Source organism: Loxodonta africana, unplaced genomic scaffold (assembly GCF_030014295.1).
Source record: "Loxodonta africana isolate mLoxAfr1 unplaced genomic scaffold, mLoxAfr1.hap2 scaffold_159, whole genome shotgun sequence".
Taxonomy (NCBI): domain Eukaryota; kingdom Metazoa; phylum Chordata; class Mammalia; order Proboscidea; family Elephantidae; genus Loxodonta; species Loxodonta africana.
Genome location: NW_026974908.1, coordinates 246,386 through 273,478, shown reverse-complemented (window position 1 = coordinate 273,478; position 27,093 = coordinate 246,386). Strand labels below are relative to the sequence as shown.

Here is a 27,093-nt window from a genome sequence, read left to right as displayed (position 1 = left end):
AAGTTGTGCGTTTCAGGTTCAAGTCTGTAATCCAGCTGGGATTCTGTGTGTGCATCAAAAGAACGCGCTTCTAGAAGCAGAAAGCAGGCAGTGCGACTGTTGGGTGGTTGGCGGGGGAGGGGGAGGGGAGCTGCTGCCCAGAGAGGGCGCCCGAGGGAGGCAGGAGATGCCGGGCTGCCCACTGCAAGCCCACAGACTCCAAGGAGGCGGAACCTGCGTGCGCCATGAGCCTTTTGAGACAGGCCCAAGCCCGCCCAGCCGGGTGCTAACCTCGCACCCGCCAGGCTTGCAGGTTCCCCCAGGACTAGGGGAAGCCTGAGGCCAAGGAGGGCAAGGTCTAGGGTCTGGACCTGGGAACTGGTTCTGCCACGTGTGATCGCAGCGCTTATGCTGGGAAGGGGGGCAGGAAGCATATCGCAACGTGCGTCCGGACGATGACCCAGAAGGGCAGGAGTTGTGGTCACCCACGGACTCTGCGTCTGCATATGGAGGCCCCCAGGGTGCAATTCCAGGAGCAGAAGGCAAAGCCACAGAGGCCACAGTGCACCTCGCCGATGCTCCCCAGGGGCATTGCCCTAAATTTGGGGAACAGTCCCTCCTCTGGGCTAGGGACTTTGTTTCCTCCATTGTCATCACTGACTGTGAGCAGACTCTTGTCTAGGCAGACTAATGAGGAGTTATCAAAATGAGCTTCAATGTCCGGATTTGAGTTAAGGATCATAAATTAACACAGAGAAATACGACTTTAGCAATAAGTGCCTGCTTGAAGCCCAAGTTGCCTGAAAACACGGAATTTCAGTCTTTCAGCTCCTCTGCTAATCTAGGGACTAAGAACAGGATCTCACTGGAGCTCAAAGATGTGGGGCACTGGAAATACTCCTGGGTCTGTCTGCTCATGGCTGATTGCCTGATTCCCAGTTTTATTATACAGCTTAAATACAGACCAGAAGAGGAGTTTGGGGCTTGACACCTGACATCTTAACACCAGTTCCTGTTTCTTGAGGAAGGAAGAGGTAAAATAAATCAGCGTTTACTGTGTCCTTCTCCATCCCCGGAAGTCCTGATGAAGACCCTCTCAGGTAAGGATTGACAGAGAGTGGCTTGGTTTACTATTCAACTTTGTCCTTCAGTCACTTTGTTTATGTCCTGCACGTAAACTATTGTGCATTGAGAAGCATTCTAATTCTTGTGCAGAAGGACTAGACCTGCTGCAGAATGACTATATTGTGCCTCCCTCGGGCACCCCTGTCTGCGCAGCACCCCCCAACCCCAACTGCCGAACCACCTCTCTCCTGGCATTCTGCTTCTAGAAGCATGTTCTTTTGATGCAGAGATGCAGCACACACAGAATCCCAGCTGGATTACAGACTTGAACCTGAAGACCTTATGCAGAATGACAATTTATGAACCACTAAGCTCAGTACTAAAGCAGGTACTTACCCCTCAGAGAAGGCCCTGGGGGAGGTTGACACCTGCATTCCCCAGCGCTCCTGCTGCTCTAGAAGTGCCTGAAATGCCTCTCTGGGAAAGGCCTTCAGAGTAGTAGGCTCATGGCCCACGTGGGAATTCAGGCCTATTTTTCTGTTAGAACATCTCATTTCGCTCTGAAAATATTATTATCCAGTTTATTCACCAGGCATGAGTACAGACATCTCATATTTTCAAAATTAACCCCATTCTCTAATACTAATTTGCCACCAAGAGTATATTCCAAAGTTTTTCCAATAGGCTAGAAAGTCTTTGCAAAGAGGGGAGTCCTGCGCCATGTTGTGCAGTGACAACAGGGTTGGCATAATATGTTTACCGAGATACCTACCACTTTTTTTTATTTTTTATTGTGCTTTATTTGAAACTTTACAGAGCAAATTACTTTCTTGTTCAACCATTTATACACAATTGTTTTGTGACATTGGTTGCAATATTCATGATGTGTCAATATTGTCCTCTCCTATGCTCCAGTTCCCCGTTTCCATCCGCCATGATTCCTGTTCCGTCCTGCCCTCTTTTCAGTGCTTTTGGGCTGGTTTTGTACTTTTGGTCTCATACACATGATTGAACTAAGAAACACTTTCTTCACGTGTGTTGTTGTTTGTTTTATAGACCTGTCTAATCTTTGGTGGAGGGCGAACTTCCGAAGATACTTTCCACTTTGTTGCTTTCCATAATTCCTGAAATTCCAAGCCTGCCACCTGAAGAACTTCCTTTAGTGTTTCATTTAGAGCAAGTCTGGTGGCGATGAATTCTCTTAAGCGTCTTTCACCTGAGAATGTCAATATTTTTCCTTTACTCATGAAGGAAATAACAGCCTATAGAACACTGGGTTAATGTTTCTTTTCTTTCAGTGTTGAAAAAATGTTGTTTTCACAGCCTTTTGGCCTCCATGGCTTCTGATGATGAATACAGAGTCATTCCAATTGTTTCTCCTGTGTGAGATGAGTTGTTTTCTCTCTAGCTTCTTTGAAGATATTTTCTTGGTCCTTGTTATTCCACAATTGACAATGAGGCATTTGGGCATAAAATTATGTGAGTTTAACTTGTTGGAGTTTGCATAGCTTCTTGAATCTGTAAGTTTATGTCTTTCAACAAATTGGGAAAGTGTTGAGCCAGTATTTCTTCAGATACTTTTTTCTACACCACATATTTTTTCTACACCGTATGGAATTCCAATAAATAAATGTTAGATATTTTTGAATTTTTTTGAGGCTCTGTTCATTTTTTTTCAATATTTGTTCTCTGTTTTCAGATTGGATATTTTCAATTGAACTGTTTTCATCTCATTGATCCTTTTGTCTGTCAACAGCATTCCGCTGTAGAGCTGATCAAGTGAATTTTTTATCTCTATTTTTCTGTTTTTCCTGTCTAAAATTTTCATTTGTGAATGGTTTCTATGTATTTTTCTATTTTTCTAAGTTGTGCCTGTTACTTCTTTGAGCATGGTTAAAGTAGCTTTTTAAAGTTTTTGTCTGTGATTCCAAGACTGTGTCTTACTTCAATCTTACAGAAAATGTCGATGTTGTTTGTTTTAGCAATCACTTGACCCAGTTATGTTCAGGCTGCAGGTTCTTTCCCAACTTCTGTGTGCTGTGGCTCAGATGTCAGTTCAGATTTTGAAGACTTTGCAGTGATATTTGGATGTAATCTATGGGAGTGTCACTCAGTCTGGGACCTTGTTGGTGTTCTAACCCATAATGCAGTTCTCAAAGGATTGATCTACTTCTTAGGGTCAGAGCAAAGCATATGCAACTGTGGGAGTGGGGAGGGGTATGAAAAACAACTTTATGGTATCCCCCTCTTGAGCTGCCTGTTCTCTGTCTCTCTGAGGCTCTCTGATGTCTGAGCAGCTACCTTCCTGGTCCACTGGCAAGAATGTTGGGGCTTTAATCTCTTCATTCTGCTGCACAATTAAGTGACTGGGTCTGCGTATGAGGCCAAATAATGGTAAGATGGAGAAAATGTAACAGAGATTCCTGTACATTATTTGGTCCTTATATACTTAGGTCAGAGAGAAGGCACACTGTTTCGGGTGATACTTCGAAACAGGTATGGAGAAAAAGGCATTAACAGGTCGATAGCTGCATACTAGGTGTTACGGATTAAATTCTGTCTTCCCAAAATGTATATATCAGCTTGACTAGGCCATGCTTCTCAGTATTGTGCGATTATCCACCATTTTGTCAGCTGATGTGATTTTCCAATGTATTGTAAATCATACCTCTATGATGTTAATGATCGAGGATTTGAAGCAGTTATGTTAAGGAGGCAGGGCTCAGTCTACAAGATTAAGTTGTGTTTTAAGTCAATCTCTTTTAAGATATAAAAGAGAAAAGAGCAGGGAGACAGGGGGACCTCAGTACCACCAAGAAAGAAGTGTCAGGAGCAGTGCATCCTTTGGACCTAGGATCCCTGTGCTGAGAACCTTCTTGTCCAGGGGAAGATTGGTGACAAAGACCTTCTCGTAGGAGTGACAGAGAGAAAAAGCCTTCCCCTGGAGTTGGCACCCTGAATTTGGACTTATAGCCTCCTAGACTGTGAGGGAATAATTTTCTTTGTTAAAGTCATCCGTTTGTGGTATTTCTGTTACAGGAGCACTAGATATCTAAGACGCTAGGTACCAGGAGATGTACATTTCCCAGCTCTTTCGCTCCCAGGGACACTATGACTAAGTAGCCAATGCCATAAATCCATGCGAGCAGACTGTTTTGATTACTGCTTTGACTCTACTGTCTGTTATGGTAACCACACCCACCTTGTCTTTGTTGATTGAGTGCCACCACTTGGCTGCTACCACCATGGGGTCCAGTCAACTGCATTGTAGTCAGGTGTCTTAATTCAGTTAGGGCAGTTCTCACTGTGGACTCTTACTTACATAAAATAGCAACCACAGAAGTCTTCAATAATGCTGGGGCTTGCTTCCCAAATTTGTACCTCACTGCTATGGTAAAAAGAGAGCCCTCTGGGCACTCCGTGTGTGGGTCTGTGGGTCCAGCCTAATAAATCCATTCTAACATGCCAATTTCCCTCAGCCTTTGGATACCTTCTCCTACAGTATACAATGGCAGATCTGCCATTTCCACTTGATTTATTTTAGGCCACCACTTAATCCATGCTTCAGTAAACCAGCCAAATAAACTATGAGATCCTTTTCTAACCTCTCAAGCTGAAACACTGAATGAAGAATCTATGCTTCCTGGGCCTATATCAATAAACTCAGACTAATCCACCTTTATGTTGCTTGCACCGTTATCCCACACCCAAAATAGCCATTCCCACACATATTCACCAGGTTTCTGTATGTATATATTAGAAAAATCAAGCAGTTCTTTTGGAGTTTAGCATAGCTTTTCCTGGGTCACACTTCATAGCTCACCTTTTGGGGCTTGTTGGGACTGAAGTCTAGGTATAGGTCTAGAAGCAAAAATGGGCAGTGGCAGTGGGATGTTCAGCCGTGTCTTATAAGGCATCTGCCTAAGGTGATGCCCCAGGCAATGCCCCAGACACCACCCCAGGAGACAACTCAAACAAGACACTTCAGGCACAGCTGGGGTAATCTCATCAGATGGAGGTGGAAGGGATAATTGTTTTACTGGGAAGGGTGGCTTAGCCGGCAAAGTTAGAGAATCTCTTCAGATGGGAGTAAGAGGTCTGGTTCTGTTAGGAAGAGCGATTCAACAGAAATTGGAGGTTCATTGTCCCCCGCTTCCTGACTATCTGCCCATATGTCCTCATCCCAAGTTTCAGGATCCCATTTCTTCCCAATCAGTGCCCTTACTTTAACTTCAGAAACCATTTGAGGTTGGATATTCAACTGGCGCTTTAATTCAGTCACTCTTATGATAAGAATCTGAGTTTATTTTTGGCAGCATTAGCCTTGTTACTATAAGAAATATGGTTTTCTTTCTGGGCACAAGTGGCAGCTTTCAGATCTTGTATGTGGTGCTTGAGCTTTGAGTCCATTTCTTTCATTCACCAGTGTGGCTAGCAAAAGCAGGACCAACCAAGCAGCTTCCTTATTATTCTTATTCTGACAAAATTATAGAAAAGTATCAAACATGTAATCAGGCAGAGCCTTGTCTCTCACAAATATTTGATCCAGTTGTAGTAGTATTTTGCGTCAATTCCTGGAGCCATGTTTTTTGCCAGTGCCTTCAGTGCAGCTTGGAGTTCTTCCTTCAGTACCATCAGCTCTTGATCCTATGCTACCTCCTGATATGGTTGAATGTCGACCAATTGTTTTTGGTGTATTGAGTCTTTGTATTCCTTCCATCTACTTTTGATGTTTCCTGTGTTGTTCGATATTTTGCCCATAGAATCCTTCAGTATTGCACCTAGAGGCTTGAATATTTCCTTCAGTTCTTTCAGCTTGAGAAATGCCAGGTGTTTTCTTCCCTTTTGGTTTTCTAACTCCAGATCTGTTCACATTATATTATCATACTTTGTCTTCTCCAGCTTCCCTTTCAGGTATTCTATTGAGCTCTTTTACTTTATTTTTCCTTCCATTCTCTTTAGCTACTGTACATTCAAGAGCAAGATTCAGAGTCTCTTGTGACATCCTCTTTGGTGTTTGCTTTCTTTCCTGTCTTTCTAATGACTTTTTGTTTTTTTCATATATGATGTCCTTGCTATCATCCCACAACTAATCTGGTCTTCGATCATTAGTGTGCAGTGCATCAAATCTATTCTTGAGATGGTCTCTAAATTCAGGTTTGATATACTCAAGGGCATACTTTGACTCATGGACTTGTTTGAATTTTCTTCAGCTTCAACTTGAACGTGAATATGAGCAACTGATCATCTGTTCTGCAGTCAGCCCCTGCCCTGATTCTGACTCATGATATTGACCAAGTGAAGAGTGATTCAGAGAAAAACATGGATAGAGTGTGACCTAATTTCCATAAAAAGAAACAAATGAATGTACTTACATGTGTCCCGGCAAAAAGAAGTGTGTAAAAGGGTACATATGTATCTTTGGACACTGGACACTTCAGGGGAGCAGGTACAATATACTTATGTGGGGATGGCTCTTATTATAACTTCTATATACAAATCTCTATTGTTAAATGTGTTATAAGAATGTAAAAGCTTTTAAAGTTTAATAACATCATACGTGTATGTGTGTGTATTTGAAACTTTTTTTCTTTTGACTATATATGTGTTTTTTAGTTATCTAGTTTTTTTTTTAGTGTGCCTATAGCAGAGATACCACAAGTGGATGGCTTTAACAAACAGAAACTTATTCTCTCACAGTTTAAGAAGCAACAAGTTTGAAGTCAGGGCACCAGGTCTAGGAGAAAGCTTTCTCTCTTTGTGGCTCTGGGGGAAGGTCCTTGTCATCTATCTTCCCCTGGCCTAGGAAATTCTCAGCGCGTGGACACTGGGTCAAAAAGACGTGCTCCACTCCAGGCACTCCTTCCTTGGTGGTATGAGGTCCCTCTCATTTCTGCTCACTCTTCTCTTTGTATCTCAAAAGAGACTGACTCAAGACTCACCCTAATCCTGTAGATTGTGTCCTCCCTCATTAACCTAACTGCCTCTAATCCCGCCTCATTAACATCACAGAGGTTAGAATTTACAACACATAAGTAATCACATCAGATCACAAAATGCAGGACAACCACACAATACTGGGAATCATGGTCTGGCCAGGTTGGCACACATTTTGGGGGACACTATTCAATCCATAACAATAGAGAAAACACTGTCTTCAATGCCAGATTCAGAGACTTTTATCAATCTATGAAGGGCAAACACAGAAACTGAACAAAATTCAGACCAGCGAATTATTGCTTGCTCTTGTAACTAATGACTTCTTCTGGTCTCTGTACCTGGAAATGGCCAAAAAGAATTCTGTGAGGATTAATTCAGTTATTGCTAAAACATCTACTGCATTTACATGTCTACAGATAAGGAAGAATGCTGGACACGATGTATGATTCATTAAGTAACACAGGGACTCTTAGACTGTTGTTCTCCTTCTCTGATATGCCACTATCACCTTCTCCCCTTGTTGCTCTCCTGAAAAACCCACACTTGTATATTCTAGGCTTTTTTCCAGGATTGAATTTGCAGGAAGTTGAAGATATATCTTTGAAAGATAAAAAAGACTTTGGCCACATTGTCTTTAGACAGTCGAACTTCCCAGCCAGCCTCTGTGCAGGATGGGAATTCACAATCCCTCCTACTCAGTACCTCTGAGCAGGACGGGATTTCTGTTTCATTATCAGGAGACTGTGGAATTCACCCCTCTTCAGAAAACTTACTTTCCTTTGCCTCAAACTGTCCCTCTCAGGATCTGTCATGGTCACTCTGAGAAATTCACATGGGCAGCCTGTATGGAAGTGCCCATCCTAGAGGCCCTGCCCTCCCTTCCTTGCTCCGTAGGGCTTCCTCTGACACTTGGGGCACATCTCCCAGGGAGTACGCACCTCTGGCACTTCCAGGGATTCCCAGGCCCTGGGATACTGTGGATGGGGCTTGGAACTCAATCTGTTTCTTCCCATCCTCACCTTTGGTTATCTGTGTTCTGTCTTCACCAGATTTAGGAGGCCTTGTCTTCTCTTTGCTCATTTCATTTCAGTCAGGCTTTTCTATTCCAACTCTCTGATCTCAGGACAGATCAGGTTAGACCACAGAAAAGAGAAAGACCAAGCAAACATCACTGATCTGTGCAGAAGCTGCTGGGAAGGGATTCAATTCTCATTGGTTTAGGGTTTTACGCCCACTGCTCACCGGCAGGCAGGTTCCCCCCAGAGTCTGGCTTCTGTCTGGTACCTTGTACTACAAAGAACTCAGTGACCAGCCCACCTTCACAATCACACCTCCCTTAGAACTATCTTTGCAGAGGCTCTTTCTCAGACTTCCATGTCCCACTGAAATCCCATTTCTCTTTCCTTACAAACATTGTGCTCATTCTCAGGGCCCTGAGACCTCATCTGCAGGTGAGTCTTGTCCTCTTCTCTCCTTGGCGGGGGGAGCTTTGGAGTGGACCTCATGTCTTTGGACAGCTATCCTGGGGCTTCTTCCACCCTGGTGCTCTAGGGCTGGATCTCTCCATGTACTTGAGGGGTCGTGGAAGGGGCACAAGGCTAAAAGAGTGGATCTTCCAGGTGAGGTGGGTTTAAGAAGCCTGAATGAAGTTCTTCCCTGAAGGGTGCATATTTTGCAGTCCAGACATCCTGCTTCTCTCAGTCTAAGAGTCCTAGCACGTCTTCAGGCGCTTTCTCCTTTGACCTTGAGGCCATGCCTGCACCCTCTGCAGCCAGGTCTCCGACATGTGTAGCAGCACCAGTAGGTGTGGTAGCCTGTTCAGCCCCTGTCTCCTCCTCCAGATGCTCCTGGAGGTGCCTGGCTCTTCTTGCCAGGACTCCAGGATGCTGACCAGGAACTCAGTGTTGGTTAGACTGAGGGCAGACCTGATGGCACTCACTTTCTTCAAAAACTCAGCCTCAAGACCAGGGGCCTTTTGCCGACAGGGGTGTGAGATGTTTTGGTCTGGTCTGCCAGACCATGGCTAAGCCCTTGACCTTACACACTTGGGTAGAATACTCATACTTGACCTATGGATCTCTGGAGTAATTTGATGAGTGGGAATTCTGCCTAGTGGAAGCTGATGCAAAAGGCCTCGCTGATACTTGGGGAATCTTCCTGGGCTTGGAACTTGGGCTTTTTGTTCTCATGTTCTACCCTGAGTGACACTTTCCTCTTGGGTTGAGACTTGCAATAGTGGAGAGTTAATTTACATGAGCCCTCTGGGCTCTGGTGTCTCAACTGTGACCTAAGTCTCTGGTCTAGGGATCCCTGGAGGCCTCTCCATCACCACCATCCTCCACTTCCACAGTCCCCATGGTTTCTTTCTTCTTCCCCAGGCACAGACCATACTTTAGGGAATTTACTCTGGGCAATAAAGTCTCCTCCAGAAAATTTCAGTGATGGTACTACCTTATAGCAAAAGTCTATCGTTTTTCCAAAAATTATAATACATTGATTTAAAAATAAACCTCCCAGTTTTCTTTTAGTAGATTCCAATTCATAGCAACCCTATAGGACAGAGTAGAACTCCCCTTAGGGTTTCCAAGGAGCAGCTGGTGGATTCCAACTGCCAAACCTTTTAGTTAGCAGCCGAAGGTTTATCCTGTGATAGTTTATAATATAAACAGAGGATCGCCACATTAAAAAAATTTTTTTTTTTTTTGCTTTTGTTGGATGGAAGTGAATTTGCTCCTGTGGAATATGGAAGTTACCTCATCCTCTGCACCTTCATGATAATACATGGTTTCTCTAAAAATTGTTTTCTATGAAAGTTATTTTTTTTAGTAAATTTAGAGTGTAAACATTGAAACAGGAGAATCGGTCTCCTCTTTGTAACTTGTTTTCATCCTCCTTTTAAGGGAAGGATTTTCACAGAAGGAATTATACTTAAAGAGACAGCGTAATTTGTACTTTTCTGTGTGATTTAAAACTTCTCCTCGTACCCTTAACTAGCCTACACCGGGAGATTAAAATTGCCTTTCTCTGAACAGAAGCCCATTACCATGTCCTTCAGCGTGAGGCAGAAACAGATGTCCGTATTTGAGAGTCTGATGGCACAAACCTTAGTAGCTGAATCACAACCATGCCTCCTGTGTGGGCGAGCGGGGCTTGTATATGTCAGCTTAAGGGTCAGTTTTTTTCTGAGTTTGAGGGAAGGATTGGCGAGTTAAGGAAGAAAGAGAAGGAGTTTGGGAGGGGAGTGTAAGCTCCAGTGACAGACAGAAGATGGGGTGGGGGATCTCTCAAAGGGAATTAGAGGCCAGTCAGAAAAGCAGGAAGCAGCAGGAAGCAGGGCCAGTGGAGGGCAGCACTGGGTGGAGGAGGACAGCAGAGGTAATAGTAGTGGAGAGGGCAACAAAACTGGCCTGAAAAGAGTGATACATGACTGATCCTAGATGAAGCTCAGGTTGAGAAAAGTAGGAAAATAAAAATTCTATCCTGTAGCCATGTTTGTGGTTAGGGGTTGTTAGGCTCTTGAGGGAGGTGGGCAGGAGACACAGGAGGGGAAGGGGAGTTCCTGGATCTAGGGAGGAGTCTACAGCCCTTCTTCTGCCCTCAATGATGTGGGTTCTGGCCTCTTCAACCTACCACTCCCAGAACCTCCTGAGAAATTTCCTTAGTTCTTCACATGGTATATTAATTCCATCTCATTAGAAAATATAATAATGAAGTACGCTTCTTGCAACCCACCCTTTCCACCATCCTATACTCTCTGCCCCAGTTGCCCACTGGCTTCCTTCCTTTCCACCATGTTCAGATCCAGAACAAAAGAGTGCCTTTTCTGCAGCTATTCTGGAAAGCTCTCAAACTTACAATTGAATTCTTTCATTTCATCCCTCATTTATTCCTACATTTCTTATTGACAAAATAAACTTTGGTTAATTATCTACTAAATGACAGAATGTGCTTTCTCAGGAGAATCTTCCTTATGACCTTATCCATTCATCCCAAATCCTTCATCTTGTCCTACCATGGCTCTCTTTTCTGGTGGAAGTCAGACCTTTTGTTCTGTAGCACTCATCAATCGGGGACAACTTTTCCTCACCTTTATCTGGAGTCTTAGAGAAAGGCCTTTTCCTCGTGCGTCACTGTTTCATCCTGCTTGGGTGAAGATGTCCAAACATAATGGTCTTCTGAGGGACCTTTATCCCTTCTCCCAGCAGGAAGCTTTAATAACCTGGGGACTCTGGCTTGCTCCTGAATTTCCTTGATTCAGTAGCTACAGTTTCTCTCCCACAAGACCTGAGGTTGGCACCCTTTTCAAAAAGCAGCTGAGATCTGAGTTAGCACCAAGGCTTTCGTAATCCTGTGTGACATCATTGCTGACAGTGCTGAGTTCCATGGGCCCAGTTTGAAGCTAAACACGGCAACCAGAAAAACATGAAACTGTCAGGTAGGCGCTTGAGAAGTGCTAGTGCCAATGTGGGAAGAAGGAGATTAGATACTAAAAATGAATTGAAACTTTTCGGTGCCGTGTAAGGGGTTACTATCCCTTGGTGGGTAAAGAGAGCACAGGGAATGATAACAGTATCATGGGCAGCTGCTTTCTCCCAGTCCTCTCATTTGACTCTGTTGGAATCATGTCTCTCCAGCTCTGGTTATAAAATGTCCACTCTGAGCCCCTCTTAGGTCTCCTTAGCCTCTGAGTCTTCACACAGGCTCTGCTCTCTGACTAGGAGATGTTCTCTCCCTTCCCATCTGCTGGCCTACTCTCCCTGGTGAAGCGTGGAGGTGAAGAAAACTGACCCCACTGGAACAGATGAGGTTTATGACTTACCAAAAAGCCCTAAGACTCAGGAATTTTGTGGTCAGCCAGAATGGGAAGTTTGGGAGTTGACTTGGGGAAAGCCCATGACAGACTCTGCTTTTGTTTAGGAGGCCATTTAGAAGAGAAACCAGCAAATGGGGAGACCGTTTGAGGAAGAAATTAAGAAGGTTGGGGTGGTGATGAGGAAGGAGGAGACTTCTCCAAGGAAAATAAAAATTCCAACATGAGGATGGTAGGGGCTTGTTTTGTGTGACCGAAAAGGACAGAAGAGGCAGGAATGGTAGGGAAACAATAGAACAAAAGATAAAGATAATCTGTGCCTGTTCACAAATGTAACAAATCCCCCAGTGCTTTTACCCTGTTTCCTCAGACTTTTCTCATCAAGCCATCCTTCCCCTTTTACTGAAGCCTGTGGAAAATACTTGGGGCTTCCTGGATGCTCGGCCTTTTTTCATCCCTTAACTATTCAGTCATATTCCCAACTTGGTTCAGGCATGACTTCCTGGTTGTAGTCTTCCCTGAATCTTCTCCTGGTAGATGAGTCCACTTCTTGCTCTGTACTCCATTGTACCCAGGAAACCCTTTACCACAGCATAAAACACAATTGCATTTACTACACATTCTTCCTCTCTCTGTGCCCATGCCTTCTATGAGACTCCAGAACACCTTTCATTAGCAGTAGGAGTCTTCTTCTACCTGTTGAAGGCCGACCTTACAGTTGCTTCAGCCATTGAAATAGTAGCAGAGATGATAGAAGGAGAGAATTGAAAAGATTTTACATTGAGTCTTGCCCTTTTGTTGCTCTTAAACCCTGAGAACCTGTGGGAATGACCCCAGGCCAGCCTGCTGAATGATGAGGGACCATTGGAAAGAGGATCCAGCGGTTTCACTGAGTTGATTTTATGAAACTGGCTCGCAGGTGACCTGGAAGCAAATTGTAGACACATGAATAAGCCCTGCTGCGAGCCACTGTGGCTGGCCCAGATCAGAAGAACCCCAAATTGACAACCTGAAAAATTGTGAGCTTAGTAAATGGTTGTTTTTTTAAGACACTACCTTTTGGAGTCATTTCTTACATAGCAATACGTGACTGATACACCTGTTAACTTGGCCGTTTCTCTTACCAGGCAGTGAGGCAACTTCTCTAAGTCATTTCATCACCAAGAGCATCTGGCCTAGGGTCTGACATGTAGCTGTTTATACAGGAAATCTTTGTTGACTTAATGCATGAATGAGTAATACGAATTTTATGTGCGAGTCTGCACAAAATCATGTATGAATAAAAGCATGATTTTTTAAAAAATAAAATGAATTGAGGCTCAGAACTACCTGCTTACAAAATTGAGGGGAGTTTTTAACCTCACTTACTTTTAGGGTACTCCCTCATCCAGATATGCAGTAATTCCCAGGGTCTAATGAAGGACCAGTGCTTGGAGAAGACCTTCAACACACCCATTGCCTCAGCCTATGTGGGTGATCTCTCTAGAAGCATTCGTTCTGCTGTTTCCATTCTCAGCTGGAGCATGAGAACCTTGGTGGGGCTGTCAACAGCATAACAGGGTTTGTCTACTTATGTGCCTGCATCAGCCTTTGAGGTGCTGTAACCTACTCCAGGGCACTATCAAGAAGGAGCTCCTACTCCTCCCAATGTCTAGGACCCTACTATCTGACTGTCACTCTTCCCCTGGGCTCCAGTTCACTCAGTGTGATCACCTCAGTGACCTGAGGCTTTTACCACAGACTCTTCAGAGTCTTGAAGTTTCAGGGCTTCAACACTGTGAGTCCAGCTATCTCCTTGAAATGAGGTAGGGAAGGAGGAAAAATGTAGGAAGACTTTATTTTCCATTTAATGTTGCAATAAAATTTCTTGCCCTGCATTTTCGAAGGGTCCTGCCTAACAATTCCCTCTGTTCTCTTCCAAGATGTAGGACGATGAAGAGTGAATGTTTGTTGTGTCATAATCTGCAGAAGGATGCAAAGTGCACATGGGGTCCATTCCCCCGATGCTCACACTAGAGCACCCCACCCATGTGGAAATCTCTGCAAGTGTTACTGAGTCCCTCCCACATCCACAGTGAACAGCTTTCAGATTCTTATAAGAGGGAATTGTGTCCTAACACCAGCTGCTCCCTGGAAACCCTATGGGGCAGTTCTACTCTGTCGTATAGGGTCTCTGAGTCAGAATTGACTAGATGGCTACAGGTTTGGTTTTTTCTTTCAGCCAAGTGGTGAGAGTTTGATGTCAGCTCCATAATCGTGTTATTAAAAAATGATGACAAAGTACCAGGTTAAAGTAACAAAACAAAACTGAAATGTAATGGCTTTTTCACATTTATTGGCCCCACAGAGTTCCTTCAAGGTGTTTACTTTTCACTAGATTTGGAGAAATCTTTGTGAGAGAGACAACAGCTTGAGATAGCTCCAAAATTACATGTTTCCCTCCTTAATGTTAGGTTACATTAAGAGCTGGTTGGCTGGTTTATGATCTGCCTGCTTCACAAAAATAGAAGGCCCATGCAGGCAGGAACTTGTCTGTTGTGTTTGTCAGAGTATCCTGGTACCTGGTGCCTAAGAAGTGCTAAAAAATTATTTGAGTGAATGTGGGTGGGTTTTCATAAAAAAACACTGTGTTGCTGTCTTTATTTAGTTAAATAGTGAAAACAGGGATGAGGAAAATGGAGACAATTATTTGTATAATTTAGAGTTACATAAGATGAGAATAGAACTTGAATAATGAAGAGATAAAAAAATAAGCTGTACGGATGGAATGTACCCCCTTCCCTTTGCTTTGGAGGCAGACATTTTAAAATTGGATTGTTTTTTCCCTACTGATTTATAGGTTCTATATGTTAATTGAAAAGTTAGTCTTTTAGGAATCACAAATACTTCTATTGAGATACAATTCACCTGCCGTAACACTGCCTTTGAAAATATGAAAAATACCTTGGCTTTTAGTATATGGGCAGACTTGGCACAACAGTCACCACTGTCTAGCTTCAGAATATTTTCAGTGCCCAGTAAATAAAGGCCCTTGTTAATAAAGGCGTATTAACAGTCATCCTCATTACTCCTTTCCTCCAAGCCGTAGCAACCACTAATCTACTTCTGTCTGTGTTGGTTTGTTCTGGACATTTCATGTAAATGGAATCATACACGATGCGGTCATTTGTGTTTGGCTTTTTTCATTTAGCGTAATGTTCTCAAGGTTCGTCCATGTTGTGGCATGTATCAGTACTTGGTGCCTTTTTGTGGCTGAGTAATATTCCAGTCTATGAATATACCACATCCTGTCTATCAGGTCATGACATTTGGGTTCTCTCCACATTTTGGCTGTTATGAATAACACTACTAGGAATAGTGTGTGTAAGTTTGTATGTGAACATGCTTTTGATTCTCCGGGGTACAGACCTAGGAGTGCAATTGCAGTGTTGTATGGTAATTCTATGTTTAACTTTCTGCAGAATTGCCAAACCATTTTCCAAAACAATTGGATCATTTTACATTTCCACCAGCGGTATTCCAGCTTCTCCACATCGTCGCCGACACTTGTCCATCCTGTTGAGTTTAGCCATCTTAGTGGTTTTGAAATAATAGTGCACTTTAGTTTTAGATTTGCATTTTCCTGATGACTAATGAGGTTACGCTTCTTTTCATGTGCTTGTTGACAGTTTCTGTATCTGCTTTTGAGAAATCTCTATTCAAATCCTTAGCCTGCAAACTTTTTTTCAGCTTTTTGCCTGTATTTTTACTCTCTTCATATACTTTTTGATATGCCAAAGATCTATAGATCTTAACAGTTTTAGCCTTCATATTTTGGGATTTTTAAAAAGTCTTTCTCTTTTATCAATAAAAAGAAAATAAAAACTTCTAAAATTTTTATGGTTGCATATTTTAATTTTAAATATTCTATCCATCTGGAATTTTGTTTTGTGTAAGGTATGAGAAAAAGGATGAAAACATTTTTACAGGTGATCTGAGTGATTACCAAATTGCTACAAACGCTCCTTTTCCCATGACCCATATCTTAACTGCATTTTCCCGTAGTCTGTACAGAGACGCCTTTTTACAAAGGGAGGCCACCATTCCCAGCCATTTCATTTTAAGGTTTGTTTTCTGCAATTAAATCCCTTGTGTATCTTATCTACACACCTTTTCTTTTAAGCTAATACAAATTTTGTGTGAGTAGGACCTTGGCGAGTGCAAGATGGGCTTGAATTTCATAACTGGTTCCGTGTGGTGCAGCCCAGCAGATGGACAGACAGAAGCAAGGGCTGCAGAGGCGACAGAAGCTATGAGAACATGAGCCTCTAGAGATTTGCTGTGGAATTTCAGATAAAGATTCCATGTGCCAGGAATAGTCTACATCATGTGGACGCAGTGGTGAAAGTACACATTGTCCCTGCTATTGTGAAGGGGACACCCAGTGCGGGTGGGAGGGGGACTGGTAAAATGCAGCCCAGAGAAAGGACAGACCATGCTCCAGGAACCACACTGGACTTCAGAGAGCTTTGTTGGCTGCCGTTCATCTGTCCGGCTTCTAGATGTCAGAGTGCCCCCAGGCTCAGTGCTTAGTCCTCTCTCTCTATTGACACCCTCTCTCTAGGATGCCTCAGTGAGTCGGTTGCTGTCTGTCTGTAGCTGAGGATGTGATGTTTACACCTCCATCCATTTCAACTCTCCTGGTTCATGACTTCTATTCAAATGTCAGCGTAACTCTCTGTACCGAGTTCTTCATCTGTAAAATGTGCCTTATAATGATACATTCCTCACATGGGTATCATGCAGAGCAAGTATCTTAAGAAAGGAGAAGCCCTCACAAGAGTCCTGGCACCAGTAAGTGTTAGCTGTCAGTATTATTACCTGACATCTTTACGTAGATGTCTGACAGCTATGCCATGTTACCAACGCCATGAAACAATTCTTGGTCCCAACCCCGTTCCACCCTTATCGATGAATTTCTCAGGGCTTCAGTGATGGGAATGTGTGCGTTTTTCCACATAATGGACATGGCTAATAAAGGTTGGCCTGGTCCTTCATAATAAGTTGCTCCAAAGTTTATATGGGTGGACTCAGACAAGTGATAGCCAACTAATAGAGACGAAAAATAGAACTCTCAGCTGCTCATATTTGTACTCTCAGCCTAGAATATCTGGTGAGGGTACTATATGGACTGAATTGTGTAACCCCAAAGGTACGTTGAAATCCTAACTACTGTACCTATAAATGTGACCTGATTTGGAAATAGGGGATTTTTAAAATTATTTTAATGAGGCCATACCAGTGTAGGGTGGGTCCTAAACCTAATCCCTTCTGAGTTACAAAAAGAGCAGAATAGACACAGACACAAACAGGGGAAGAGGGAGACAGACAAAGGGGAAGATAATCTACAAGGCCAGGAACGCAAAGGGTGGCTGGAAGCTGCTAGAAGCTGAAGTAGACACGAGCCATGCCCTGAATTCCTACTTCTAGCCTCCCGAACTGTGAGAAAATAAATATCTGTTCTTTAAAGCCACCCAATTGTGTTATTTTTTTCTTATGGCAGCACTAGATGACTAACACATACCCATGGCTATACATGAAGCCTGGTGTAAAATAGTGTTCTCCCCTCCTTGTCTAGCCCACCCAAATCCTGCTATTTCCTTGTCAGTGTCCTCTGCCTTCACTAAGAGCTACAACAGAGTCGGCTTGATGCTGATGCATAGAAATGCAGTTTATTTTTTAGTTTATATTTATGATTGACTAGCATTAATTTTAATGGTTTGTTAATTTTTCTGTGGAGGCATTTCTGTAATCTATGAATAATAGCAGTTGCAGCTTTTCCTTCTTTTTGTTGTCATTTTGTTCTAGCTTGGACCTCCAGTGTTAAATATTTAATATAAATAATGATAGAAAGCATCCTTATTTTTTTAATATTTTTTTGTGTGTTTTAAGTGAAAGTTTTCAAATCAAGTCAGTCTCTCACACAAAAACGCATATACACCTTGCTACACACTCCCAATTACTCTCCCCCTAATGAGGCAGCCTGCTCTCTCCCTCCACTCTCTCTTTTCGTGTCCTTTTCGCCAGCTTCTAGACCCCCTCCACCCTCTCATCTCCCTTCCAGGCAGGAGATGCCAACATAGTCTCAAGTGTCCACCTGATCCAAGAAGCTCACTCCTCACCAGCATCCCTCTCCAACCCATTGTCCAGTCCAATCCATGTCTGAAGAGTTGGCTTCGGGAATGGTTCCTTTCCTGGGGCAATGGAAGTTCTGGGGGCCATGACCACCGGGATCCTTCCAGTCTCAGTAAGACCATTAAGTATGAATTGATGAGAATTTGGGGTGTGCATCCCACTGTTCTCCTGCTCCCTCAGGGTTTCTCTGTTGTGTTCCCTGTCAGGGCAGTCATTGGTAGTAGTTGGGCACCATCTAGTTCTTCTGGTCTCAGGATGATGTAGTAGCTGATTCACGTGGCCCTTTCTGTGTCTTGGGCTCGTAATCACCTGGTGTCCTTGGTGTTCTTCATTCTCCTTTGATCCAGGTGGGTTGAGACCAATGGATGCACCTTAGATGGCTGCTTTCTAATGTTTAAGACACCAGACGCCAGTCTTCAAATTGGGAAAGCATCCTTATTTTAATGCTAATTAATTTTAAAGAGAATGTCCCACATTTCACCATGAACTATCATGCCAGTTGTATTTTTCCAACTTAAGGAACTCCTTTTCTGGTCCATGATTGCTCAGCGTCCTTATCTCTCAGTGTGATTGGATTTTATCAACTGCTTTGTCCCCATCTCTTGAGGTGAGCATGTCTTTTCTTCTTCCATCTATGCTTATGGTGAATTAAATTATTAAATCTTTAATGTTCACTCAAGCTTGCATGCTGACGATAAACCTCCTTGATGATGGCGTATTACATGGTTTATACTTTGCTGGATTTCCTTTGCCAGTATTTTATGTAGGTTTTTGCATTTCAGTTACTTAGTGTGCTTGCCCTGTAACTCTTCTTCTACCATCCCTGTCTAATTTGGTGTCAATATTAAACTAGCCTTAGGGATGAAGTAGAGGAGCATCTCATCTTTTTCTCTTCTTTTCTGACTTTGCACAAGATTAAAATGCTCTGTTTCTTGCCTGTTTGCTGCAACCTGAATGAAAGTGGTCTCGGCCTCCTATTTTCTTAGGGAGATCTTGAACTACTGACCCATTTTGTGTAGTGATTAAAGGTCTTTTCTGGTGCTACTTAGAAAAATTTCCACTGCATGTTCTAGGCTGCTAGGATTTCATCTTTAAATGTTATGTTGTTATCACTATTTTCAGTCTCATCCACGTCAATTACTCAATCCCAGATTTTCCCTCATTTTTCCAAAGTCAGACTCTACATCTTTTCCTGGCACCAATTCCCTTATCTAAGACTTCTTTGCAAACAAAAATACAACCCAGCCTCTTTGAGTCCATGATGTGAGAATACAGTCCCATATAACTTTTTTTGTAACTGTTGTTAAGTGTTTCTCCTCTTTTTTTTTTTTTGTTCATTTCCCACCTATCTAGCAGTTTCAAAGTTGTGCACTTCAGGTTGAGGTCATTAGCTGGATTGACTCTGTGCAGGGCCATGGAGTGCCAGTTGCAAATGAGCATCAAAAGAGCACTTCTCTAGAACTAGGAGGCAGGAGGAGGTGGTTGGGCTGTTGCGGGGCGGGGGGAGGGAACTGGGCAGGGCTGTGTGGAGAGGGGCGCCCAGGGGAGGTGCCAGGTCGGAGGCTGCCCCACCACAATCTCACGTGCATCAGGAAGGAGCTGGCTGCAGGAGCCTTTCGCGAGAGTCCCAGCCCACCCAGCCTTGCCCTGAACTCAGATCCGCTAGGCTCACAGGTCCCACCAGAACTAGGGGAAGCCTGAGGCTACCGATGTCAAGTCCCAGGGTACACCCCTGAGCCCAGTCACAGTGCTTATGCTGGGATAGTAGGGCAGAGGAGGCGTATGGGGACTTGGGTCCAGAGGGTGACCCAGAAAGGGTGGGAGAGTTGTGGTCACCCTAGGACTCTGGCTCCGCACGTGAAGGGCCCCAGGTTGCACTTCCAGGAGGAGAAGGCGAAGCCACAGAGGCCACACTGCTCACACAAACAATCCCCCACCCCCCTCTGCCCTTTCTCCAGGCTGGACGCCCCTCCTGTGCTGTCCTCAGAAGGGCTCTTCAGGGACCGCACCCCTAGTTTGTGGAGCAGCAGAGCCTGCTCCAGTCTGGACTAGGGACTTTATTTCCTCCACTCTCACCACTGGCTGAAGGCAGACTCCTGTCTCCACAGACTAAAGAGGAATTATCAAAATGAGCTCGAAACTCTAGATTTGAGTTAAGGATCATAAATTAACACAGAGAAATACAACTTTAACAACAAAGACCTGTTTGGAGCCCCAGTTGCAATTAAAAAAAAAAAAACTTGAACAGAGGGAGTGATAAAGTCTTCCTTCTTTTCCACCCTCTCTCGGTGGTCCCAAGCTTTCTCATCTCCCACCTCACAAGACTGTATCAACTGCTTTGAGACTTTTAGAATAAAGATCCCCAGGTATATCACTGCTGTTACCCTGTGAGGATTTCCCCAGTGCTGGGTTAGACTAAGACAGAATCCTTCCAAGGCTTCCAGGGCCTGTGTACTGGACGGTCAGCACACGGAGCCTCAGAGCCCACTTTGTTTTTCCTGCAGTTGGGCACGACCCCAGGGACATGACCCTTGAGAGTGCTGATACTTCCTGCAGGCAGTGACCCTCCCCCTGGGCTTCTCTCTGCCTGGGTCTCAGAATCTCTGAGGCCAACTTGTACCCTCGGAAGTGTTTCTGCTGAAGGACACGTAAACAGCACTGTGGATTTGTGTCCTGCAGTCTGCAAAACTGCCTCCCCTGAGCGGGGTGAGGAGCTACTGAAATACTGAAATCATTGAAACTAGCAGAAGCCACAGCTCATGGTGCTAGGAGAAAACTGGGAAGGACGGAGAGGTGAAGAGGCTATAAAGGCCCAGTCGTGAAGGCGACCATGGGCCAGGATGTCCTGAAGTCGCAAAGCTGACCAATGCTGAGTGCCCTAAAACCTGCCACTCCTGTACCCATCTTTTCTTTCAAAGGACAAAGTCTTCCCCTGCTCTTATGTGCCTGGGCTGGAAGGGCCTTTGACTTATAACATGAAGCAGACTCCAGAGCCTCTTGGGGCAAGTGATGGTCAAGGAGGCTCTGCCTAACCCCACCCTGCCCTTCCCACTTGTCAGAGGACGAGGAATTTCAGTCTTCCAGCTCCTGGGCTGATCTAGTGACTTGTAACAGGATTTCTCTGGAACTGGAAGGTGTTGAAGACAGGAAGTACTCCTGGGTTTCTTCACCCAGCTGAATGCCTAGTTCCTGGTCTTATTACACGGCTTACATTCAGGATAAGAAGAGGCGTTTGGAGCTTTACGCATGACCTCTTAGCAGAGGTTTCTGTTCAGGAGCGAAGAGGTAAAAAGAAGCAGTGTCTACTAAGTCCTTTTCCAAGAGTCTCAGGAAGTTCTCACGAAGACCCTCTCAGGTAAGGACTGACGGGAAATGCCTTGGTTTAATATTAAACTTTGCCCTTGACACATTTTGTTTATGGAGGGCATATACATATTGTCCGCTCAAGGAAGCACAGTAGTTCTTATCTAGACTTTACGTAGAATGAGTATATATAAAACCTAAACTTGGTCCTTAAGCAAGGGGTTACCTCTCAGAGAAGGCCTATGGGAAGGTTTCTACCAAATTCTGTGGTGCTGCCATTGCTCCAAGGAGCCCAGGTGGTGCCAAATTTGAGCACTCGGCTATTAACCGAAGGTTAGTTTTTTGAACCCACCAAAAGCCTCTAAGGAGTAAAGACCTGGCGAACTGCTTCCGTTAAGATTACAAACCAGGAAACCCTATCGGGGCAGTTCTCCTTTTACACTGGGCCACAATGACTCAGAAACCCACTCGATGGCACCTAGCAATAACAACAGGAAGCCGTTGCCCCCCATGTGCTTGAAGTGCCTCTCTGGGGAAGGTTGGCCTTCAGAGCCAGCTCATGGCCACACGAGAACTGAGGCTCATGTTTTGTTACCACACCTTAGTTTCAGTCAGTAAATTTATTTTCCAGTTTATTCACGAGACTTGACTGCAGACATCTCTCAGGTATTGTCAAAATTAATTCCATTCTCTAATAATGATTTGCCAGGACGTATTTCCAAGCGTTTCCAAGAGACTGGAAAAACTTTCCAAACAGGCTTGTCCAGCGCCATGTTGTGCAGTAACTACAGTGTTGACGTAGTATATTAACCACATAGTTTCCACGTTTTCTGCTTTCCATAAATACAACTGAAATTCCAAGTCTACCACCTGAAGTACTTCCTTTAGTGTTTCACTTAGAAGTCTGGTGGTGATGAATTCTCTCAGGTTTCTTTCCCCTAAGAATGGCATTATTTGTGCTTTACTCCTGAAGGTAATGATACATAGATACATGATACATAGAATTCTGGGTTAATATTTCCATCTTTCAGGGTTGAAAAAATGATGTTTCACCATCTATTTTTTTGGCTTCCATGGCTTCTGATAGTGAATACAGAGTCATTCAAATTATTTTTCTCAGGTGAAATGTGTTGTTTTCTCTCTACCTCCTTCCTGAGTATTTTCTTGACCTTTGTTATTCTGCAGTTGATTATGATGTATGGTATTTTTATGCAAGTAACCCATGTTCTATATATATATATATATGTGTGTCAACTGTTTTTCCCCTCCCGGGTGTGTCTGTGAGTACAGTATACTGTTTTTTTCTTTTTATATGCTGCTGCTTAAAAAAAAAAAAACAAAATTAGAGTAATGTACTTACAAATATACTTGGGATGTGGGGTAAGGCCCACTGGGTTGGCAAAAAACCTATAACCCGCAGAATATTTTTGTGCAAATACGGTATTGGGGCATGGAATTCTTTAACTTGCTGTGGTTTGCTGAACTTCTTGAATCTGTAAGTTTATGTCTTTCACCACATTTGGAAAGTGTTCAGCCAGTATTTTTTCAAATACTATTTTCTTCACCACACATTTTGTCCACTTCTTCTGGAGTTCCAGTAAATAAGCTTTTTGTCTAGTTCTTGAGGCACTGTCCATTTTTTTTCCATATTTTGCTCTCTGTTTGCAGAATGGATATTTTCTACTGATCTATTTCAAGTATTTAGTTTTTTTCTCTGTCATCACCATTCTGCTATTGTGAAAATATCAACTGAATTTTTGATTTCTACAATTGTACTTTTAACATGTAAAATTTTCATTTGCAAATAGCACCTATTATCTTTCCATTTATTTAAAAAGTGTCCCTGTTATTTCTTGGATTAGAATAGCATTTTAAAATCTGTTTCTTATGATTTTGAGAGTACAAGTCCTGCTTAAATTTTATGGAGAATTTTTTTGTTTTTAGCAGTCAATTGACCCAGTTATGTTCAGGCTCCAAGTTCTGTCCCATCTTCTGTATTCTATGGTTCAAATGTGAGTTCAATTTTTGAAGGCTTTGCAGCTGTATTAAAGTCTAATCTATGTGAGCGCCACTCAGTATGGAACCTTGATGGCATTCTAACCCATAGTGCGGGTCTTAAAGGATTTGATAATGCTTCTTAGGGTCAGGGCAATGGATACGCACCTGGGGGGTGAACCAGGAGTTCATAGCAAGTCTGCAGAATCTCTTTCTTGCACAGCCTCCTCTCTCTCTTTCTCTTCTGCTCTCTGAGTTCAGAAGGAGTGCTTTCCTGGCCCACTGGCGGGAATGCTGGGGCTTTAATCTCCTCATTCTGTTGTGCACATCAGTGACTGGTTCTGCCTATGGGGCCAAAGCACTGGACAACCAGCCAAAAGGCTGGCAGTTTGAACGTGTCAAGAAGCACCTCAGAAGACAAGCCTGGCAATCAGCTTTTGAAAAGTCTCACCCTTTGAGGTAGAATTGACTAGGTGTCAGTTAACAGCAGAGAGAGAGAAAATGTAATGGAGCTTTCTCTACAATATTTGGTTCTTCCATACTCTGGTCAGAGAGAAGGATTCTCCTCTGCCAGAGTTTCAGGTGTCTGCCCACCTGCCCACCTGCCCATCTCTCTCCTTTATGGACCTTTTTTTTTTTTTATCCCATTTATATGAGAGAGGGCTTCTCTCGGAGGTGTTTCTGTCCACAACGGGTGTGCAGCTCTGAGATTTGGGCTCATTTAATTTCAGCCTCTAGAATGTTCATACTTTATGTTCTGGTTCCACCCTGCCCCCATCCACCTTCAACACTTTCCTTTGCAGAGTCCTGAGATAGTGTCCCATGCATTTGTCCAGATACTTGGTTGTCAGATACCAGCATAGCCACTGGGGGCAGTGCTGTTGTGGTTGCGGGGGGAGGGACTGTACACTGAAGGAGCTGCAAGACCTGGCTGCCTTGTGTGAGCAGGACGGGGGTGTGCTGAGGAGTGGGTGCTGAAGGTGCTGAGTCAAGGGGCGTTTAATATAAAGTTGGGTCAAGGATAGTTTGTTGACAAGGATTTATTGCCGTAGCAAGGGTTCTGGAAATGGGTTTAATATGCTGTGGGATTGCTTTTGGAAGCTTAGAAAAGGCAATGGCCCACATTCTCTGAAATCGAAATGCCAGATCTGCTAGGTCAGATGTTGGAAGAGGGATTAAAAGCCTCCAATATGTGGGCATGTCTGAGTTAGTCTTCTATAAGACCATTTCTTGGAGGTCCTGAAGGACACCCATTTCATCAGAAGACTAAGGAATGCGGAGATGAGGGGAGCACCAGCAACACAGAGCTTTCCAATATGTATACTTTGTAGGGAGTCCCTGGGCGCCACAAACAGTTAAGTGCTTGACTATTATCCGAAAGTCTGGCAGTTTGGCAGTTTGAACATACTCAGAGGGTCCTTGGAAGACAGTCCTGGCCATCAACTACTAAAGGATGAAAGCCTTAAAAACACTATTGAACAGTTAGTTCTACTATGCCCACATGGGGTGGTCATGAGTCAGAAATGACTTGATGACAACTAACAGCAACAATCGTCTATAGGCTCAGGTTGTTAGTGGGAGCTGGGCTGCCTAGTAGCAATGCAAATCATGGGATCCCAGCTCCACAGAGGCCAGGTGGAAGTACTTAACTGTCAGAAACAAGTTGTGTGTGATTACAGTAATGGTCAGCAGGTCAGAGTAGTAGTTATCTATTGGGGCATAATAGATTTCCCCAAACTTAGCAGGTGTGAGATAAATGGAAAATTAATATTCAACTCATTCTGATAAATTTGGAACTAGACAAAAATTTTGGTATCACTCAACATAGTTTTAAGGTGAAGGAATAAACTAGAAAATTATAATAAGAGATTTTTCAAATAATGATGATATAATTGCATACCTGAATAAAAGACAAATACATCAAAATCAATGGTTTGTCTCCAGTATAGACATGAGGGTCTCAAATTGGCAAGGGTGAGAAGGGCAGACCGTTCTCTTTCCCCTACGACTTGACTGGATCAAACTGTGTTCAAAACTGTAAAATATTTAGGAAAACATTGTTTTGACCAGAGCAGCAAAGGACTTCTATGACGAAAACTAATGTACTAAAATACATAAAATGAAACCTGAATATATGCAAAAAATATGCCATATTTTCAAATGAGAAGTCTTGTCAATCAAATGGAGGTCCCTAAAACTAATATATAAGTGGAATGTATTTCCAGTCAGAATATTAAGATAGTTGTTTTTGAATTGTATACAGTAATCGTATGCTACAAATAGTACAGTAGATAGCAGAGGATGTTGCTGGTGTTAGGAGACTTGGAGTCCATTTCTGACTCATAGTGATCCCATTTCACTGCCCCATAGGGTTTTCTAGGCTGTGATCATTATGGGAGGAGAACAATAGGTCTTTCCCCTCAGTGCCCCCTGGTGGGTTCGACCTGCCAAACCTTCTTTGGATTAGCAGATGAGCACTTAATCACTGCAACACACGGCTGCTTTAAAAGGTATAGAGAAGAAAAACATGAAAAAGCAGGATACTGACAGGTGTCTACCTCCTCAGGTAACAGAAAAAATTGATATTACATAGCATAGAAACTGACAAGTCGACCAATGAAACAAAATCTGCCAAGAAGTCACAATAACCATTGATACAAAGGCGGTATTTTGAGAAAATTATATTTATTTAATAAACGGTGCTGACTCAAGTGATCGTTCTGGGGGACAAAGCTTGAGAAAATGTGATACACAAATGATAGATTTGGAAAATCATGTGAAATGGAGATGATAAGACTTAATAACAATTTCCATTTTACACAGAAGGATAAAAGTTAAGCACTTGAAAAATGAGCAGTGAATTCAAACAGATCGTTCACAGCAAATCCACATGCCCAATAAACATAGTCCAAGTTGCTCAAAAACACTGCTAGTTAAGAAAATATCAAAGTCCCAGTGAAACTGGCACAATTTAAAAATCAACACCATCTGTGGCTGGCTGGGCTGTGGGGAGCAGGATACCCTGAGACATGGCTGGAAAGGTGCTTTAGGACAGCCTCTAGGGGAAAGACACGGCCATGGCTCTGTACTTTATAAACATACTTTGAGCTGGAAATCTCACTCTATGGAGTCTATTCCACAGAAACAGATCCTGTAGTACACAACGGATAGTTAATATTAATGTTGACCAAACATTGACTGTACATTGATAGTTGAATGATAGATAACTTATGGTAAAGCTACATCATCAATAAATGAGTTGTAGTAGTTGAGTGGGAAAAATATCTGTGAAGTATTATTTATTACTGAAAAAATCTAGGTGCATGCAGAGAAGTGTATATAAAATCAGCACATCTGGGTTAAACAAAATCAATTGTTTGAATATGCTTGAATACCTGTTTATGTTTATGAGTGTGTATAAGTCCATGTGCTTGTTTAAGCAAGGATAAGAGAGACTACTTACCACACTGTTAACCTGAATTATCTTGGATTCACTTGCGGGAAAGAACAGGGGGAGGAGAGCTAGAACACGCAGGAAGAGTGGACTTAAAAAGCATGGATGATAATGTTTCCATTTTAGTAGTGTTATGTATGGACGAACAAATCTGTCTTAAAGGGAGAAAGCCAGAATATTCCTTAGAAGCAAGGATGGCTTTGGCCATGTTATCAAGAGGGAGGGACCAGTCCCTGGAAAAGGACATCATGCTTGGTAAAGCAGAGGTCCAGTGAAAAAGAGGAAGACCCTCAATGAGATTGATACAGTGGCTGCAACAGTGTGCTCAAATAGAGCAACGATTATTAGGATTGCCCGTGACCAGGTGGTGTTT

At 43.2% G+C, this 27,093-nt stretch overlaps 1 long non-coding RNA gene across 1 annotated transcript in view; it reads left to right on the top strand.

Annotated features, from left to right (window-relative positions):
- The first annotated feature begins 676 nt into the window (after positions 1–676).
- Positions 677–27,093, top strand: part of LOC135229211 (uncharacterized) — a 119,646-nt gene continuing 93,229 nt past the window's right edge. The window contains exons 1-2 of the long non-coding RNA XR_010319994.1: positions 677–1,079; positions 1,332–1,432. This is a non-coding gene — a long non-coding RNA (uncharacterized LOC135229211). The remainder of the gene's footprint in view (positions 1,080–1,331; positions 1,433–27,093) is intronic.